The following is a 14228-nucleotide window of genomic DNA, read 5'->3' on the forward strand; positions in this document are numbered from 1 at the left end:
AGGCCTAGAAGCCCGCCGTAAGCATGCAGTCAATTCACAGACGTGCAGGTGGGTTAGACCAGCCCTCGCCCTCTGGAAGCGGACAGTCCAGTGCCTTCGAGAGACCAACAGTAATACATGGCAAAGGGAAGTAAAGAGGGGCAGAGAAAGTGCTGACAGGCATACAGGACTAAACGATTCATTGATTTTAGGAGAACCAAAGAAGGCTTCACGGGGCGGGGCGGGGGTGGGGGTGGCCTCTGCTGGTTGGTAAGATTCCCAGGACGAGAACAGCCAGGTTAAGGGAAAAGCATAAGCAAAACCAGGAGCCAGGAGAGTTTGAGAGGTGGCCAGAGCACGGGGTAGGTGGCTGGAAGCCAGCTGGGCCAACCCTGGAAAACTGAAAACAAGGAAGGGTCAGAACACGGCTGCAGTAGCGGGGGGGAGGTAATATTTGACCTGTGTCTTAGGATAACTCTGACCAGCCTGTAAAGACTAAAGATACTAAATCATCTAGAAAACTTGCCAACGAAGGAGGCTGAGGCACGATGGCCAGGCCAATAAAGACGGGAAGGGGGAAGGGGGGATAGGGATAGGGACAAGGTGACTCGGGGGTCTCTCGATCGGATGGGCCAGAGTCTGGCAGTGGAGAGAGCACAGGAGTGAGAGCAGGTTTGGAAGAACAGCATGGAATTCAGTTAAAGAGAATCCCAGTTTGAGATGCTAACAACTTTGTAGAAGTGTGTAACAACGAACCAATTAGATCATTTTAAAACCGAAAGGCAAGGGCACGTGGGTGGCACAGTCAGTTAGGTGCTGACTTTTGGTTTCAGCTCAGGTCCTGACCTCAGGGTTGTGGGATAGAGCCCCGTGGTGGGCTCTGTGCTCAGCACGGAGTCTGCTTAAGACTCTCTCTCCCAATCTCTCTCTCTCTCTCTCTCTCTCAAATAAATAAATAAATCTTTTAAATAAATACACAAATAAATAAATAAAACTGAAAGGCAGGGGCGCCTGGGTGGCTCAAACAGTTAAGCGTCTGACTCTTAATCGCAGCTCAGGTCTTGATCTCAGGGTCAAGATCTTTGGGCCTGGAGCCTACTTAAAAAAAGAAAAGAAAAAAACCCTGAACGGCAAAGCGATTGCTCGTGAACTGGGGAGCTGCATATGGGTTCCTGCCTTGTTCAGGTGGCTGTGGAAGTGACCGGGTCAGGGCAGTAGTTCTCGGAGACATCAGGATCGTCTGGGAGCCCAGAGACAACGCAGGAACCTTGACCTCACCCCCAGTCATTATTCAGCGGCTGGTGTCAGTACCTAGAGAGGGGAAAAGGGTTCCACCTACTCAGTTAAAAAAATTAAAAGTCAAGGAGATTCCTTTCAACTTTTAACTTCTTTCTCATTAATTAACTAGAATATCTTCATCTGTTTACTTTTAGCTAAATAATCTCTTTAACTGATTAACTGAAGTTAATTCGCCTTGGCCAGCAGGAAGGTCAGAGAAACCAGCCTCAGGAGAAAGCATCTCAGATCACAAAGGCTATTTTGTCAGAGCTGAGAGTTGATGGAGAAACAGAGAGATAAAGATGTCAGGAGGGCATGGCTAGGAAGCACGGTTGATCTGAGTGTCGTGGGCAAATAAGGCTCAGCAGTTGTGGGCAGTCACTAGAAAATGCTGTAAGGAGTCAAAGCGGAAATAGGGGAGCCCTAGATCTTGTCCTCAGGAAAGGAACATGCAGCAGGGAGTCCTGGGGCTCCCGGAGCACGGGCTCCATGCCAGCCCCCCAGGCCCACCCCCAGATAAGTCCCTGGTGGGTCCAAGTGCTCCTGTCCCAGGCTGTCTCAGCAGAGGGCCCCTGAAGGCTTTGCTGCTGTTAACCTTTGACTCCGCAACCTGCATGACCTGTGCAGAATCATTTCAAAGTTGACCGAGACTTGCTAAATTATCACATGAAGACAACAAGGCATGCCTGGAAAACATAGGAGAGCAAATGCAAAAACCTTAAAATCCTACCGGTCATGGAAAAGGAATATCTCAACCCAAACAAGCTTGGAATTGAAGGCCAAGTTCTACAAAACTTCAATTATTGGCATTTAGCATAAAACACTTGCATCTTAAAAGCTGATTAGCAAAGGGCCAGAGAAAGGGAAAAAAAAAAAAAGGAGGCTCTATTTTCCTTTTATCTGGAGCCTAGATGAGGTGTGAGCCCAACTGCCCTGATTCTAACACCCCTGATTGCACAGGGAGGCTGACAACCGTCCCAGGGGCCCCACTCTCCTGGTTTGGGATGGTGAACCCAATGTCCTGGGGACCCCCCAGTTGGCTGGTCACCTGTGTCCAGGTCTCGGGAGAATCAGGGCCTGCAAAGCCAAGCTGTTGGGGCCATGAAGGTTTGGGTTTAGGAGTGAGCCAGACCCCCGTAGTTCTGTCAGCTCCTGGACTGCCCCTTCCTGGACAGGGTCCCAGCACAGACTGCACAACTCCCTGGAGTTTGAACAATGGGGCTTCAAAAACCCGCTTGACAGGATTCAAACGGAAAGGAACCTAAGGCCCACAGTGTTTGGCGTCTGGGGAGCCCTCCATCAGTGTGAGCCAGGCCATGTCTATGCTAACTGCACTGCCGGGGCGGGCTGACCCAGGGGTGATGGCCCTCAGGGGGAGGGAGGCAGACATGCCCACCCTTACCGCCTCCCCCGGCCCACGTGCAGGCTCCCAATGGGAGGCCAGTGCGCTCAGGGCCCCAGACATGCTTGAGAGCCTCTAAGCAGGGGCGCGGAAGCCACACAAGGAAGCCACAGCCCCAGGCCACTGTGGCTCCCAAGGGCTGAGCAGGGAGGGAAGCCAGGAGCCACTGAGAGAAGCAAGCTGCCAGGGTTTCTCAGTGCTCAGTGATGATGACCTGTGTTCCCCATGGGCATGCTCGACAGCACAGCTAGCGACAGCAGTGGCCCTGCTCCTGCCCACCGCTGTCCTCCTGGGCCCTTGTGGTGCAGGGGCTGCTCGGCGGGAGCCTGGGCCTTCTCATCAGCCAGCGAGAGCAGGCGTGCTAGCCTCAGCCAGGCGGGGCACCTGCCTCCTTCGGGGGCTTGCACAGAAAACGCTGCCCCTGGCCCTGCGGCGATGTTAAGGAGATCAAATAAGACCCTTTTATCTTCAGAGATTTTGTGAGTGTCCTTGAACCGCTCTGCTGGCTTTTTCAGCGGCTGTGCAACGTTCACAGGCGCACGACAGAGAGGAAAGGCGCAGAGAGACCGTGGAGATTCAAGTGTTGTGTTCACTGAGCCGTGTTCCCTGAGCTCCTTCCACATAGCAGCCTTTCAGTTACACTCTGTGCTTGGCTCCCCACAGCAAAGATGCCCACGCGGCCGACCCCCGCTCCGGCCCCACCTTGGAAGGAGCCTATGAAAGCTCTTTTGTACTCACGTACAGTTAGTATAAGGTGTGGTCCCCTAGACACTGCCCTCTCTGTATTTTGACAGTGTGACTTCCTGTGATATTACCGAGTCTCTCCCGTCGTCCCAGTAACAAACGCTGATACCTGGGTGGTTTTTCTTTTCTTTTTTTTCTTTTCTCAACAAAGTACTTGACATTTAATGCATCATCAAAAAGTTTCTGAGGTTTTGGGGCTAAAACTCTGAAAGTATTACTTCCTGTCCCGGCTGCAGCTCAGGTATCCGAGCAGCCCAGGGGCCCTGAAGGAGGGCTGTTGCTGTGCTGTTGGCTTCAGCAGATGGTCTCGAAGCTTTCAAAACCCATCCTGCCCTCAGTGAACCCTCTCAAAGGCTGAGCGATGTACTTCAGACCAGAAACCAAAAGCACCACTGGTTCCTGTCCCTTAGGTCCAGGGTCCTTGAGCAAGTCCCTTAATCGCTCTGCTACTCAGGAGGGTAGAATTGTAGAGTTGTGCAAAGTGATCTCCAGGGAATAGTCGGGCATCCAATTCCCTGGTGTCCAAGGACAGACTTGAACTGCCCTCGGGGCTGTCAGGGGACCTGCAGCGGAACCACACATTTTTCCTAGAGGTAGGAAGATGACCTTGGTCTCCTCCGAAACCATCCTCCATGGCCTCGCACCACGGCAATCTGCCAGACGTGCTCTGTAGAAGCAATAGTTTGCGCCCAGCAAGGCAAAAGAGCCCTCATCCATATGTGACCCCTCATTCCCCCCACAGGACTTATGGTGGCCATGCTCTTGGTCAGATCCAAGGTGAGGCTCAGAGATACAAGGATGAAGACAGCAAAGCCCACGGCCTCTGGGAGGACGCTCAAACCAACAACTGCCCACGGGGTAGTGCTGGGAGAGGGCTGAGGGGCACCGGAAGGGAGCCCGGAATTATCCTGAGTGGCTGGAGAGAGGGGCAGGGAGGGAAGGCTTCCCCGGGGAACCAACACTTGGGCTGACTCAAGATTTCAGGAGTGGTGGAACAGCTAGACATTCCAGGCCAAGGCAGCAGAAGGGCCAAGGCCACAGCTCTATGACAGGGCGTGGTGGATAGGGCCACGCCGATCAGCTGGACCGGGCCATGGGGTACACAGGCAGTGCTAGTGCCAGACCCCAGCCGACACTTCACCATGTGCTGAGCAGTGTGGCTCCTTCCTGCTTCCGGTTTGTAAGTGGGGGGGAGTGGTGGTGCGGGGGGATCAGGGCACTGGTTTGGGGGGCCATCCAGACCTCACAGTGAATCCCTGCCCTTACCAACGGTATAATCTCCGCTGAAACACTTACTCTGTCTCGGCCTCCACTGTCTCATCTGCCAAAGGACAAAATGACACCCGCCTCCTCGGGTTGTTGTGAGGAGGCCTGTGCTGAGCGCAAGTGCCTGACATTCAGTTACAGCAGCTGGTGAAACAGAGAGGCGAGGTCTCGATTTGGGCTTGCAGAATTCTGACTCTAGCACCATCCGGAAGAGGGATAGAGGGAGTAGGACAGGGGGCAGGGGAGAATCCACCGTGTGCACACACACTACTCAGTTGTGGGGCGAACGACATACTACAGGAAAGATGCGATTTCATTTGAAGGGGAAAGAGGGGAGGAGTCCGGAAAGGGTTCGCAGGGGAGGTGACATAGGAAATGGGTCCTGTTGGAAGAAACGAAGAGAGAACAGCACAGATGAGAATGAGAATCGTGAAAAGTTCAAGGCGTACAGGAGCAACGAGCACAATCCAGAGCCGGTGCGTCCACACTCGGGTGGAGGGGCAGGGAGGAAGGCTCTTGTGGCTCCACACTCAGGAGACGTACATGATACGACCACTGTGTGTGTGTGTATGTGTGTCATGGGGGGCAGGGCATGATGATTTGGGCCAGAGCCTATGCCCATGAAGGCCACGCTTGGGAATGTGGAATGTATTCAGTAGGCAGCAAGGAGCCTACTCCTTTATTAGAATCATGTATTTCCTGTCTACTGATCCACAAAAAAGTTTTCAAGAAGGGAGGGAGGCAGCGGTAGAAGTCTTCCGACCACCCCTGGCTCTACCGTGTTCAAGGGAAATGAACCGAATCTCTTCATGCTCCATTATAACCAAGGCAGACTGTCCTCTCTCCCCCGTGCGCACTCAAGTTAACGAACAGCGGACTTGGCTCTGTCTGAAGTGCTGTGACTGTCTTAACTCATTTGATCCTCATACAAGGAGCAATATTATTATTTTCCCACTTTATGGATGAGGAAACAAGATACCGAGGCATGACCTTCACCAAGGTCACCCAAGTAGTAATGGGCAGTCCAGCACAGAAGCCTGCAGAAAAAGGACCAGAGCTTTCTCTGCTAGCACAGGAAAGGATCCTGGCTCACGAGTGGCCAGTGGGCCCCCAGGGAAGTCAGATTGCCATGTGAGGACTGTCTATCACCTCCACTCTACGTAGGAGGAACAGACACTAAGAACCATTTTCTCAGTAACTGGAATGGCCAAAATGTGAACCAGGAGCAGTCCAGTCGCAAAGCCCATTTCTCCCCCTGCCGCCTACCACGTGGCAGGCCCTTTACCCAACACGCACTCACTTTCTACCCAAGAATAGGGAGGCCGGTTCATCAGGACCTCTGCTTCCTGACCCACGCAGCTGAGAAACAACCCAGAAAGTGTGTGCCTGGGACGGGAGTGCCTCGCAACAGTGCTCAACCCCATACTTTGTCTCCCTCTCCTTCTCCATCATAACCACCAGACGCGTGACCAGGAGCAAGCCTCCTCTACGTTCAAGTGGGTGGGGAAACAGGAACAGCGACCTCTCCCCTGTTTCCAACGGCCTGAGCCTCTGGCAAACCCAACTTCTTCTGACAGCGGTAGGCAGATCTCATCTCTATCTAAGAAGCCCTCAGGACATTAGCTGTGGCGGCAAGGTGCACCCCGGGAGGAAGCCAGACACATCCCATTGAAAACCTCACTCTGTCTAGGCGACCAACTTCCCCCAGGTCCCTAGGGGAGTCATTAAATGTCTGCATCTTCATTTCCTCCACGGTAGAAAAGGGGTAATAATTCTGACCTACCTCACCGGAGTGCTGTAAGTAGGAATAACTAATTAACGCTAGCGAAGCACTTTAAAAGTAAAAAAGCACTTTGCAATAATTAACGTGGTTTCTGCCTTCATCTCCTGCAGCCTCAGAAATAGAAGCGAGTTCCCAGATAGCTCCAGACAGCAAGAAGCGAGCCCAGGCTGCGGCTTTCCCAAGGAGGTACAAGGGTGGATCTAGCTGTCAGGCCCATCAAAGTTGTCTCGGGGCTCCCGGCCACTGGAGACTGTTCCAAGCTGACAATTCTAAATCCATTTGCATCCACTTAGCTTTCTAGAGACCAAGGCCTTTTTCAGTTACAGCAAACAATCATGAATGCGAAGCTCCAAGCAGGGAACACGGGGAAAAAGGACTGGGAGGTCTCTGGGGCTGCTGCTGACTTGTCTTGAAAAATCAAAATGAACTTTCTTCTTCAAAGGCTTTGCTTTTATTCATCATCATTATAGAAACAGCTAAGTCCTTGAAGTCTGTGGTTGCAGGGAGAGCATACAGAATGGGCTTTCTGCGAAACACACATACACACACAACACACACACATACACACACACACAACAATGCTCCAACACTTCTTGTGAGCGACAGGCTACGGGGGAGTCCGGCTTTGGGGTACAATTTTCACCTCCACTGGGCAAATTTTGCCTAATAGGGTATGTCTGCCCTCCCACAAAAGACACCTCCTTTATGAGAATGTTCATACCTAGTGAGGGGCCTTACCTAAGGGAGAAGTTTCTTTAACTGTGCCAAAGGCTTGCCCCTGGAGGATTGTGCCCCTTCTGTGAGCTGTGGCTATCACAAAGATGTCTTTAACACACCACAGAGCTTGTTACAGATGGGCTGGATGTTGCTTACCTGCTTTATTAGTTAACACCTCAGGGCCTTTATGGTCAAAGGGCGTCTGTGGGCTGGGCTGGGAATCACCATGCAGCAGGGTTGCTTAGGAAAATAAGTTCTGATCTCCAAGAAGCTGCCTTGGGATCTGGAATGCAAGCCATTTGTAAGAAGGAAACTGCCCTGAAATATTAGACCCTGTTTTCCCATTATTTCAGAGGTGAGGAATGTGGTTATCTTGAATTTCCTCTGGATAGATGGTGTTCCTTTTCTCCTGCTGCCCTGCTTCCTCTTTTCCTTCCTCCACGCCATTTTATTAGCTGATAAACCATCGGTGGGTCACATGGACATCCCAGAAGGAAGTTAGGGATAAGCCCTCCCAGAAAGGGGCCAAAAGCAGATGACAGGCACCATGGTCCCGACCTGGGCACAGGATGGACATGAAGAGGGACCAAGGCTAAGCCTCAGGGCAACCTGGCATAAGCCCCCCAAGTCAAGGGCTTCAGAGAGACACAAGGAGATAGAGAAAACCTTGAGGGGCCCTTCTGATAAGAAAGAGATAAGCAGTCCTTGGGGAGTCAGACTGTTGCAGAGACAGAGACTGGAAAGGATAATGGCTTAGTCCAACAGTGGATGAGGTGAGTGGACACTAAAATTAAAATTACCTCACATTGCACCTGACTGGCTCAGTCGACTGAGCGTGTGCCTTTGGCTCAGGTCATGATCCCAGGGTCCTGGGATCGAGCCCCGCATTGGGCTCCATGCTCAGCGGGGAGCCTGCTTCTCCCTCTGCCACTCCCCACCCCTATCCCCCGCTCATGCTTGCTCTTTCTCTCACAAAAATAAATAAATAAAATCTTTAAATAAAAAAATAAAATTACCTGATAGTTATGGATTGGCTCGAGTGAGAGGAGAAAGTAGTGTATAACAAAGGCATAAAAAATATGCTTGACAGTAAAAATGAAAAGGCTACCTCCTCCTTCCACAGAGGAGGGAAAGTTCCTTCCCTGAGGGCCATGTGATATATCTCAAGATTCCCTCACCCCTCATGCCTGTCCCAAGCGAGGGCTCCCAGACAGTAGCCCTGGGGAAGGTGGCATTCAGGCAGGGACCTCTCAAGTCTGGGTTCCCCAGCCACGCCCTGGAGCTGGTACCCCTCACGAAGCCATCCCTCCATGCATGGTGAAGGCCAGAACAGAGCAGGGGCAGCAGAAGACACCTGTCTTCCACCCCGATTAGTTGTGCGCAGGGGTGAGGCCGGAGGCCACCCCTCAATCTCAACAGCAGAGGAGCCGGCCAGCCCAAATGCATGCAGCTATGGGCAACAGGCCAGACTGCCCCTGGGCACATCAGCTACAGATCAGCTCTCTTGGGAGCCTTCACAGAAGCTGAAGTCAAGTTTTCTTTCTCGAAAGCACATTTTAAGATTAAAACAACAAAACGCATAAGTGAATTATATGATGCCTTATTATAGGTTTTGCATTAGGTCATTATTACAATCTTGTATGGGATGGGCTTCCCGGGGGTGACCTGTGCAGCCACAAAGGACTCCACACTAAAGGCCCCCATGCTTGGTTTCATGCTCTGCCATCACTGCCTTGATATTCTCAGTCATTTTTGAACAAATAACTCCACATTTTCATTTTGCACTGGAGCCTGAGAACTAGGTAGCCAGTCCCGTCCAGTGAGGTAAGAAAAACACAGGTATTACCAACATGTCCATTTTACAGATGAGAAGACTGAGGGTTAGGCAGGTCAAATGGCTCCTCTAACATCACTCCGTTAGTAGGCAGCCCACTGCAGCCCCCAGGCATTCTACCTCCCAAACCGGTATTTGCTCTGATGCCTCAATGCTATGTGCACATCGCTGAGCACCTGCCCAGCTCATAATGGCAACCTTCCGTAACTGCCCCCCACCTTCTGTGCTGACCACTCAGCCCTGTCTACATGACTCGAGATCACCATCCCCAGCCATAGCTGATGCCCAAGCTGGACCAGGCTGGGCCATCGGATTGTCTCTCCCAGGAATCTGGAATTGGCACCCGGAGGGACAGCAGATGGGGGTCAGCAAAAGGGGGATGGTCCTCAGAGCAATACTTGGCACAGAGGATTGGCAGGCCCAGGCACAGAAGATCATGGGAAACAATATGCACCTTCCCCTCTTTCCTGTCTGCACCCCTAGAGTGTAAATTCCCAGGGAGACGCAGTCTAGAGGAAAGGCTCGGGTGCTACCATTTGGCCAGGTGGTAGTTATCCCGGAACCTTGGGGAAAAGTGCCTCATGTGACCTTACCAATGGCTGAAAACCTGCCACACCTTCTGGTCATAGGAGTGACTTGAGGATGGCAAGTAGTGGCTGGCAACGTTTCTTATTCACGCTGTTATTCGTGCTTAATATAGAAAAGCAAATACAGCATTTCCCATGTACCAGGTACTGTTCCACGTGTTTTACAGATATCAACTCACTGAACCCCCCTCCCAACCCCATGAGCTAGGTATTATTACCATCATCACCATTTTACAGGCAAAGAGAGGTTATGTAACCTCCCCAAAGTCACACAGCCGGTATGTGGATTTGAACTAAGATTTGAACCACATGGTTCAGCTGTGGAGTCTAGGTTCTTAACGCTCTAACAGAGCGGCCTCTCAGACGTATTATTTCAGCCTGTGTGAGAGAAGCAAGGCAACATGCAATTGCTATTGGTAAGTTCCATTTTACCTTTTCAAGATGCAGTCTCGCCAAAGTCTTGGCTAACTGGAACCCATGAGGTCTTCGAGCTGTCAAATGAACGTTGCACAGACTACACACCGCGGGGTGAATGAATGAATCCTTGGTCCCTCACATCACACGCACACACACACACACACACACACACACACACACACATCCCAATAGGCTCTGTTGCCCACTTTCCAAGCATACAATAAATTAGAAGGAAATGAAAGTCTACGGCAAGGCGGCAAGCTGACAGTATTAAGAAAACATTACCATGAGCCCGGCAGTAAAAGAGACATGAAACACCCTAAAAGCAGTCATAAACCCTATAAAGAATGGCAGCTCCGCTTTATGTAAGAACATTCAAACAGCCCTAAATATTTTGACCCCTATCCCAACCCTGTACACAAACAAATACCCTTTTCTCGATGTGTGAGCCATTTTCAGTGAGGTTATCTATGATTTGCACATGAAGGCATCCTGCTTCCAGGAACAATTGAGATGATTTTGCTGTATTTGGTATATTATGCTTAAGAAGGCAGAGGAGTATGTAATATATTTTTTTTAAAGACAACTAAAATGGTTAGGTTGGTTTTGTTGTTGTTGTTGTTGTTGTTGGCGGCTAGCTTACGTAGGTAGACCAGGGAGCACACATTTGTATTTCTTGGTTGGTTGGTTGGTTGGTTAGTCGGGAGCAGGTGCTTGTCATTTTGGGTCTGCACTGTATGGGAACATTTTTTTTTTCTTGTCGCCCTTTAAAAGGTCATGTGCTCTCTAGTTCTCCATGGTTCCCACCATTCCTTTTTCCAAATGAATTTCTATTTGAAGATAATTGTAGGTTCACATGCAATTGTATGAAACAGCGCAGAGAGATCCCACGTTCCTTTTCCCCAGTCTCCCTCAACGCTAACATCCTGCCAAACTCTAGTACCACAACACTACCAGGATATTGACATGGATGGAGACAAGATACTGATGGTTGAGTCACGAGTATCCCTCACGGACACCACCTCCAGCCCATCACAACCCCACCCCTGACCTCTTGGTAAACTCTCATCTGTTCTCCATTCCTATAATTTTGTCATTAGTAGCGGTCCATGGTATGGAAGGACCACAGTTACCGAAGGACATATCCACCATTCTTCTTTCCTTTATACACAGATTGTTTTCCTCATTTATATGATCTGCCTCACCCTGTGGGCAGGGTGAACTTGTGACCCCTGGGGTAGAGTCTCACCAGAGATCTTGAAAACCCAGGGAATGACTAACTTCCTCTCAGCTCTGTCCATCCAATCTGTGGATTCTACAGGTCCATAACTTTGATCCCAGAAAGGAAAAGTTCCCCAACACAGAGCTGGCTCTCATCTCTTATAACTAGCTTGTATGTGCTCAGGAAATGCAACATTGGAACCAATATAACAAGGACAGTAGATATTAACCAAAACAATCAACCTATAAAATTGAGAGACAAATATGGAATTCTTTAGCGATCACCCCTGCTTTGTTTTTTTGTCTTCTGGTAGCTCCTATTATGAGCATAGATAAGAAGGGTTAAATCCACTCAGAACTCTGAAGTTCCTTGTCTTGTACCGTCCCACCTCTCACTGAGCCCCGCACTGGTGTTTAGAATGTTCCCGTACTGAGTACTTGACTCTTTCTCAGTTCATTTCCACTTTTTCATCTGGATAACTTCTGTAACATATCCTTGTTTTTAAATATCTCATTCTTATATGACACTCTTATATGACTAGCTGAGATACTTAACAACTCGAAGGGTCTCATAATATACTTTATTCAATAAATGTTTTTTGAGTACTGATTCTACGTCAGGATTATATTTAACGATTATATATGCCCTTTCCTCATAAAATAATTTAAGCCACTAACAGAGTTGAATTAGGGTCCTCCAGAAATGTCAGGTCTTTCTCCAGCATCTCATTTATAGCAAATGCTTTAGAATTTTTTTTTTTTTAAAGATTTAATTAATTTGACAGAGAGAGACAGCCAGTGAGAGAGGGAACACAAGCAGGGGGAGTGGGAGAGGAAGAAGCAGGCTCACAGCAGAGGAGGCTGATGTGGGGCTCGATCCCAGAATGCTGGGATCACACCCTGAGCCGAAGATAGATGCTTAACGACTGCGCTGCCCAGGCGCCCCTAGAATGTTCTTAATTGAATTGACTTGCTAGGCTATCTTTCAGAAATCGGAATATGTGTAGTTCGGATCAGTCCACTCATCTACTAGCAGCAATAACCTTCTCTTTCTTCCATGATACACTTTCCTTTTATTCTTCACACTTTTTTCCTTAAGTTCTGAACCCTGAACTATTGCCAATACCACCCTAAGTGACAGCTACCATCAGTGTTGCTCCCTCGGCATTCCTTGACACCCAGCGAGGACCTTTCTGTGCACTGAGCGCTAGGAATTACAGCAAGAACAGCCATTTCGTTTGTCCCCGCAACATGAGTATGGTAAGTCTGATGTAAGGTGAGCATGCCCGCAAGGTAAGTATGACTTCCTGTGCTACAGATAACGCACTGGATGTGACTTTCTCAAAATCTCTGAGTTGATAAGTAACAGAGCAGGATTCAAACTCCGGCCTGTCTGATGTCAGAGCCCATTCTCTCCGAACTTGGCCAGACCACTCTCCAGGCCTCAAAGCCCCCGAGAAGACCTTCATCCACCTCACTGATAAAATAAATTCTTACCACTGATTTTCCCGGAAGAGAAGAACCCGGTTTGGCTCCATCCTCTCTCCATTCACTAGGCTTCATTTCTTCAATGCTGCAGATCAGGTTCCCAGGAAACAGACTTCAGGCAGAGACTTGGGTCTCTTGGGATTCATAAGCAGCACTCGGTGGATCAAGACCTGTGGGGAAGTAAGGAAGTCGGACCGGGTGAAGGGAGACATTGAACTTCAGAGTCATCAAAATCCACGCCTCAGCTTACCCACGGGGAGGTCAGAAATGTCCCAAATGACGGGGCACCTGGGTGGCACAGTGGTTAAGCGTCTGCCTTCAGCTCAGGGCGTGATCCCGGCGTTGTGGGATCGAGCCCCACATCGCTCCTCTGCTATGAGCCTGCTTCTTCCCTCTCCCACTCCCCTTGCTTGTGTTCCCTCTCTCGCTGGCTGTCTCTATCTCTGTAAAATAAATAAATAAAAAAAAAAAAAAAAAGAAATGTCCCAAATGAAGTCACGGGGGGCATGCCCACAATCACTCATTGGGTGCAGACTGTCCCCAGAGGTGGGCATGAACTTGGCCCTGGCAAATCCCAGAGAGGGACTCAGCGGAAAGCTGGAGTAAAGACAGCTATCTGAGCAGCCGCCCTGGCATCTCCACACATAACCCCTTCTCTGGTCTCCTTTTCAAATCTCTCACATCTCTTCGTAGATTTCCAGATGGGGTCTGAGGGCAAAGCCAAGCCAGTTTGTGCATTTTTCCTAACCTCTTCTTTCAGAGACCCCCGTATTATTTTTTAATTTATTCTTTCCTTTTTCCCAATGAAGGTAACGAACGTTATCTCTACTGCCTTAGCTCACCTGAGCACAAATTCAGGGGATAGCTTCCCTGGTTCTTCAGTATCCCCCTCTGAAAGGGTGGTCCCAGCTGTCGAGTCCTGCTGCTGGAGCTCTGGGATTAGACTCTCTTAGTTGGCCTAGCTGCCCTTTTCCTGAACCTTTGCTTTCCAATCCAGGCTTCCATTCCATCCCCAGCATTTGGCTCACCTGTGCTCCACCCCTGGACTCTGACCAACTTCTCCCATCTGCCCCAGTCTTGCCCTCTCACATGCACCCTGCTCACCTCCCGCCGCCCAAGTGATCTTCCTAGATGCAGACCTACCATGTGACTCTCTGCCCATTGCTTCCAGGCTACGTGTTAATTTCTGGACTCTCACATTCCATTCCAACTGATCCAGCCAACCTCCTCAGGTTCATTTTTTTTTTTAAGATTTATTTATTTATTTGAGAAAGAGAGAGAGCAAGAGTAGGGGGAGGGGCAGAGGGAGAAGAAGAAAGAGAATCTCAACCAGACTTGCTGCCGAGCATGAAGCCTGATGTGGGGCTCGATCTCACAACCCAAGATCATGAACTGAGCCAAAATCAAGAGTCACAGGTTCAACCAACTGAGCCACCCGGGTACCCCTCCTCAGCTTCATTTGATAGCTCCTCTCCCCACCCACCCCCACTAAACACACACACACACACACAC

General features: G+C 49.9%; 1 long non-coding RNA gene across 1 annotated transcript in view; it reads right to left on the reverse strand.

Annotated features, from left to right (window-relative positions):
- Positions 1 to 12882, reverse strand: part of LOC105236959 — a 219148-nt gene extending 206266 nt beyond the window's left edge. Inside the window, exon 1 of the long non-coding RNA XR_002142364.2 lies at positions 12726 to 12882. This is a non-coding gene — a long non-coding RNA (uncharacterized LOC105236959). The remainder of the gene's footprint in view (positions 1 to 12725) is intronic.
- Between the last annotated feature and the right edge of the window lie 1346 nt (positions 12883 to 14228).

This window comes from Ailuropoda melanoleuca, chromosome 7, assembly GCF_002007445.2.
Source record: "Ailuropoda melanoleuca isolate Jingjing chromosome 7, ASM200744v2, whole genome shotgun sequence".
NCBI lineage: Eukaryota > Metazoa > Chordata > Mammalia > Carnivora > Ursidae > Ailuropoda > Ailuropoda melanoleuca.